The sequence below is a fragment of the Coturnix japonica genome, chromosome 17 (genome assembly GCF_054131305.1).
Source record: "Coturnix japonica strain WE chromosome 17, WE-NBRP24, whole genome shotgun sequence".
NCBI lineage: Eukaryota > Metazoa > Chordata > Aves > Galliformes > Phasianidae > Coturnix > Coturnix japonica.
In genome coordinates, this window is record NC_140679.1 from 2,789,358 (window position 1) to 2,794,771 (window position 5,414).

The following is a 5,414-nucleotide window of genomic DNA, read 5'->3' on the forward strand; positions in this document are numbered from 1 at the left end:
ATGGAAGATTAAATCATAGGGACATTTCTACTTCTCCCTTTGCATGAGTGCTGGAAGAAGCACTTCTGTGCTTAAGATCTGTTACAAAAAGTTCTGCCTCTTGCACATGTGAGATATCAAAAGATAAGGATATTCATGTCTCTGTCACAGAAATAGAACTTGTATCATTTTAGTGGTAACTGGAGGTTGATAGGAGATAGGAGAACTAGGAATAAAGGAAAGCCTTTGGTGTGTTAATGCACTACTATCCTTAAAGTCAAAGGAAACATCTTTAGGGAACCAACACAGCTGCTTAGCACACACTGACCCATTTCCATTGGGGTTTTTGTGCTTACCAAGGTGCACGCTCCCTGGGAATTCCAGAGACGGGCTCTGTCCATGCGCATTGACTGCAGACACTTGGAACTGATCATCAGCCTCTTCAGACAGATTGCTCACCGTGAACTCTGGGACGGGGACATGAGACTCGTGGCACCTCACCCAGGTGAAGCCAGTTAGTTTCTTGCGTTCCACAATGTAGCCATTGATTGGAATGGGGCGGTGCATCTTCGGAGGGGACCATGCCAGCGTCACTGAGGTTTCTGTTTTATTTTTCACCACGGGGTCAGTTGGGGGCTGGGTGGGAGGTTTTCTGGGAGCTGAACAGAAAGAAATTTCAAAAATATTAGCAGAAGGTCATGTAGGCTGGAAAAGACCTTCAAGATCAGCAGACTCAACTTTCAGCATGACCTACTGAGTCCCACCATTAACTACTGTGGTACCTGAGGACATACATGACAAGCTTATTCCTGCAGGTATTTGCATAGTGAATATATTCACCCTCTGGTTGCTTTGGAACATTTTAGAGGTTAAAATCCCATCAGACTTTTTCACTATGTGCAGCCACTAATACAGGCAGGAGGCTGGGAATTAACTGATGGGCTCTAGTTACAGACTACTGACACAGTCAAGGATTGATTTCATTTCATTTTGGCCATCAGAAACTTTGGTGTCTGGTTTCAGTCACCCATCTAGACTCCAATTATAATCATATGGAGAACAGCGCATTTAGGAGAACTCATCTCATCTCAATAAACCTGAATGAAATCACAGAATCATAGGATCATGGGAGGGCTTGGGTTTGAATAACTTTCAAGATCATTCAGTTCTAAACACCCTGCCATGGGCAGGCTGCCCACTAACCAGCTCAGGCTGCCCATCACCCATCCAACCTCACCTTCAACACCAAGGACAGGCATCCACAGCTTCTCTGGGCAGCCTGAAATGGAAGCAATGAGACACATGTTGAAGATACTCAAATATTCATGACTGTAGAGAGAGCCAAATACTCCATATTGCCTGCCTGGTAAATGGTATTAAAATGCCAACAACAGACTCATCCAGCTCATAGAAAATGGTGTGAACATGGCGTACAGGATTCTTCCAGCAGCTAGTTAGATCTGCAAAGAGTAAAAACAGGAAATCTCAATGCGATACAATTTTCCCTCATAACATAAAGAGACACATAACTGCTTTGGGGTGCACTGTTACCAGCCTGTCAGTTGCTGTTGGTCAGTGCTAGATGCCAAAGGTCCCACTAACACAGCATGAAGCCGAAAGCTAGACACTGGAATCACATCTCCTGACCTTATCATCAGAAACTGAGATGTCATATTTTGCTCAGAGGTGCCTGCTTGTAGGAGGGACAGCTTCCAAGCTTTTTCTGCTCCAGGAACCAGCTCGAGCTTCAGAATTTAAACAGCAGTCAAAAATTAAACTGAGCTTTGTCACCTCCATCAAATAGAAGGAGTGGTTGGGTGGTACAGCTTTCCAAATCACTTAGAAACTGTCACAACAATCAGATGCCTACCTTTTCTTTTTGAACTTGTTAATACATAGAGCTTAATAGCATCAGAATGCCCCAAGCACTTCAGATAACACGACAGCTGTAAACCCTTCTTTAAGGATTCCTTTGTTTAACCACTAAGTAACTGTAATTCAGTGGTGCTGGTGGGAGAAGGGAAGTCCTAATCTTCCCAGATGGTGAATAGAGTTGATGTTCACATGCAGACTGGTGCTGCAGCAGAGCCAGAAACCACTCATTTGGGAAACACAGCACCAAGAAAATAATGGGAATAGCTTCATAAAATCAGGCAGCTTCACCCAAATTTCATGGCAGGTCCATTATTCTTCCTATTTTCAGGAAGAAATGTTTTCCCTTATTCTTGTAGTTTTATTTTCTTTTCCTTTCCAGCAAGCAACTTTGTAGCTTACAAATTGTTTTCTAATCACCTCCTGGTGTGGACAAATCACACAGGTTTGACTCCATGTTTTACATAGTTAGCATTTTATATTTGTTCCAGTATGGAACTGTACAGTCATAGAATGGCCTGGGTTGAAAAGGATCTCAAAGATCACAGAATCACACAGAATCACAGAATCCTTCTGCAAAAGAAAACACAAAAGCTACAGGGACTTGGAACTACTTTGTATATCGAGATCAGAAGGAACTGAGAAGTTATCAAGTACAAAGAACTTACTTTTCCAGATTGCCTTTTCCAGACTGCTGTTCCAGCAGTGACAACAAGCGCAGGCAGCCCGGAGGACATGGCAGACATCGATGATCGGCTGGCATGGATCAGTGAGGATGAGTTTGGGCACAGCACAGCTGGCAAGGGATGCTGGGGTGGCTGCAGCAAGACAAGAGCTCCTCCAGCCTGAAGATCTCCATCACCAGAAGAAAAAGGACAGGGTGAAAGTAAGGAAGACGTGCAGACGAGAAGAGCAGAAAGGGAGATGAGGAGGGAACTTGGTGGGATGGCAATTCTGGGGGAGAAATTGTACTCTGATAATATTACACTCTGAAATTCAGGAAGGAATTATTGGGGTGGGAATCTGGGGGGCCATTGTAATACCAGAAGAATTTTACAGAGCAGCAGCCATGCATCAAGAGAAGGGCTTCACAGAGCAGCAGCTGTGGAGGGAGCAGGAGAAACAGTATAAGAACCAAGGACACCTCTAGGAAAAGAATGGATAGCTCAGGGCTTTCAACGGGGGTTTTAGGGTTGTTATTGCAATAGCTTTCCTTCAATTAGTGTGTGTGATTTTTAAATGCCCTCGTCTGTCTGCTATAAAAGCATGGCTTTTCGGGCAGTCGATGGACGCAGCCATATTTAACCATACTGCTGTCTGGCTGTTTGTCCTAGCACGCTGACCTTTTGCCTTCAGGTTTGCCAACTACTGTCTCAGGAACCAGAGTTATTAGACATTATCCAGGTTATCGTGTGCTTCTACTAATTTAATAGATTGGATGTGAATCCAATGGGGTCTGATGTTACCAATGGTGCTGGAATCTGCGGCAATAATCATTGAATGTATTAGTAATGCTCGGTTATGATGCTATTACCTCTCTTATATCCAACTAATTTGGATTTTTCAAATATGACCACGCATCACTTGAGAGGAAGGTGCACGCTCATAGAACTGAATGGGAGAGTTGATTTCATTTTCCAAGCAGGTGTTCCACTTGGGCTCTGTATCACGCACTGGCCACGCGGATATGGAGTACAACTGGAAGAAATCCCTCAGACCCTGCATGCAGGAGAGAATGTGTGGTGGGTGAGAGAGGAAAGGTGCACTTTGAAGCAGGGGACGCCCTGCTGGCACTGCCTGCCGCATCCACCACCAACACGGTTTGCTCTTTATCCTGCTCCACAGCTGCTGCTCTGTCAAGTCCTTCTCTTGGTCCATGGCTGCTGCCATTCTTCTTGGATTACAACAGGGGGCTGGGAGGTTTTTGGCAGAGGGAGGGAAGTCAACTGGGGGTGGGAGTTTGAGGGGGAGGGATCAGAAAGGATTGTTAGGGTGGGAAATGGTTGGGAATACTGTCACTTCTTGACTGTTTGCTATGTTCAATTATTAAATGTCTTTGCCATATTTCTGCCTGCGGCCGTTCCTTCAGTTACAAAGCCCAGCTCCCCAGGCCCCCGGGCCCACCTTCAGGGCAATGTGAAAGGGCAGCAGAAAGGGCAGTGTCCCAGATCTGCCACCACCATTGGACCCATCCCTCCCCTCCTCAGTCAGTTCTGCGTGGGAATGGAGGGATGAGAAAGGGGGATGGACGGGAATTCTGGGAGAGCTGAGTGGCTCAGCCTGGAGTGGAGGAGGCTCACTGCCATCCCAGACACAGCCATCAGTCCCCAGGTGCAGAGAGGACTGAGCCAGGCTGCACCCTGCAGCACCCAGCAGCAGGATCCCAGTCTGAGGCCTGCCTAGGTCGTGTGGCTGCGCTGCAGGCTGAGCTATGGAGAAAGCCCCACTTGGAGATTTCTTCACTCCCTGAATGTTCTCCCCTTTCTCCATCTTGCTCTGCTCCATCCCCAGCCGCAGCCCGGCGTCCCCGACATGTTGCTGTGCTTGCAGAGCTGGACTTGGCCCTTGACCTGTACAGGCCCCTGTCCCCACCTGTTGGATATCCACCTTGCCTTCTCACCCCTCTCTCTAGATCCAGTTCATGCCCCATCTATCTCACCTCCATGTCCCACCTACGTCCTCTCTACGTCTTTTGGTCTCCCCCAAACCACCCTCACGGTGCCTTACCTCCTGGCAGGCTCAGGGAAGGAGCACCCGGTGCCCTGAGCCCACAGGCCCAGCCCTGCACAGCACTGCACACAGCACTGTCATGGCGGCGCCCGGTGCTGCCGCACAGCATCCTGGGAGTGGTAGTTCCTGCGGGGCCTGCAGCTCCCAGCAGGCCCTGCAGCTCCCAGCAGGCCCGGGCGAGGGCAGAGGGGAGCAGTGCTGTCAGCCGGGAGCTCGCCCAGAGAGCCCGATGTTCGGAGCACTTCACACCAGGAACTTTGGACTCGGCTGCTTCTGTCCACAACGTCCCTGAGCTGCTCAGGAAGCACAACTGTCTCACCCTCTGAGAGCTGGGCTGTGCAAAGGAGGCTGCAGTTGCAGGCTCAGCTCTGCCCTGTTCCAGCAATGCACTTCCTTACAACTGGAGCACTGTCACGCTTGCTTCTTGCTTCAACGGAGCAATCGCCCACCGCTTTGCACACCTCTGTGCTCGTGCAAATGGCCACCACCCCATCCCTGCACACACACACACACACACACACACACACACACGTACCACCCCATCCCTGCACACACACACACACACACACACACACACACACACACACACACACATGTACCACCCCATCCCTGCACACACACACACGCGTTCCACCCCATTCTTGCACACCCTGACATTCAGCCCCATCCTTGCACACATACACGTGAAAGAACATCCCTTCACACACTGCTTATGCACGTGCATCCACATGCTTGCAGACGCTCTGCACATCCACGTGCAAATACCATCCAGGAACACTTTTGCATCTTCACACATGTACAACCCCACCCCTTTGCACACCCCTCTGCTCATA

The 5,414-nt window shown here is 48.8% G+C and overlaps 1 long non-coding RNA gene across 1 annotated transcript; it reads right to left on the bottom strand.

The window, feature by feature from the left end:
• Positions 1-609: 609 nt before the first annotated feature.
• LOC146758027 (uncharacterized) lies at positions 610-4,667 on the bottom strand. Its single transcript, XR_014935244.1, has 3 exons — positions 4,579-4,667; positions 2,520-2,704; positions 610-638 (listed from the first exon to the last, which is right to left on the bottom strand). It is a non-coding gene; the product is annotated as an uncharacterized LOC146758027 (long non-coding RNA).
• Between the last annotated feature and the right edge of the window lie 747 nt (positions 4,668-5,414).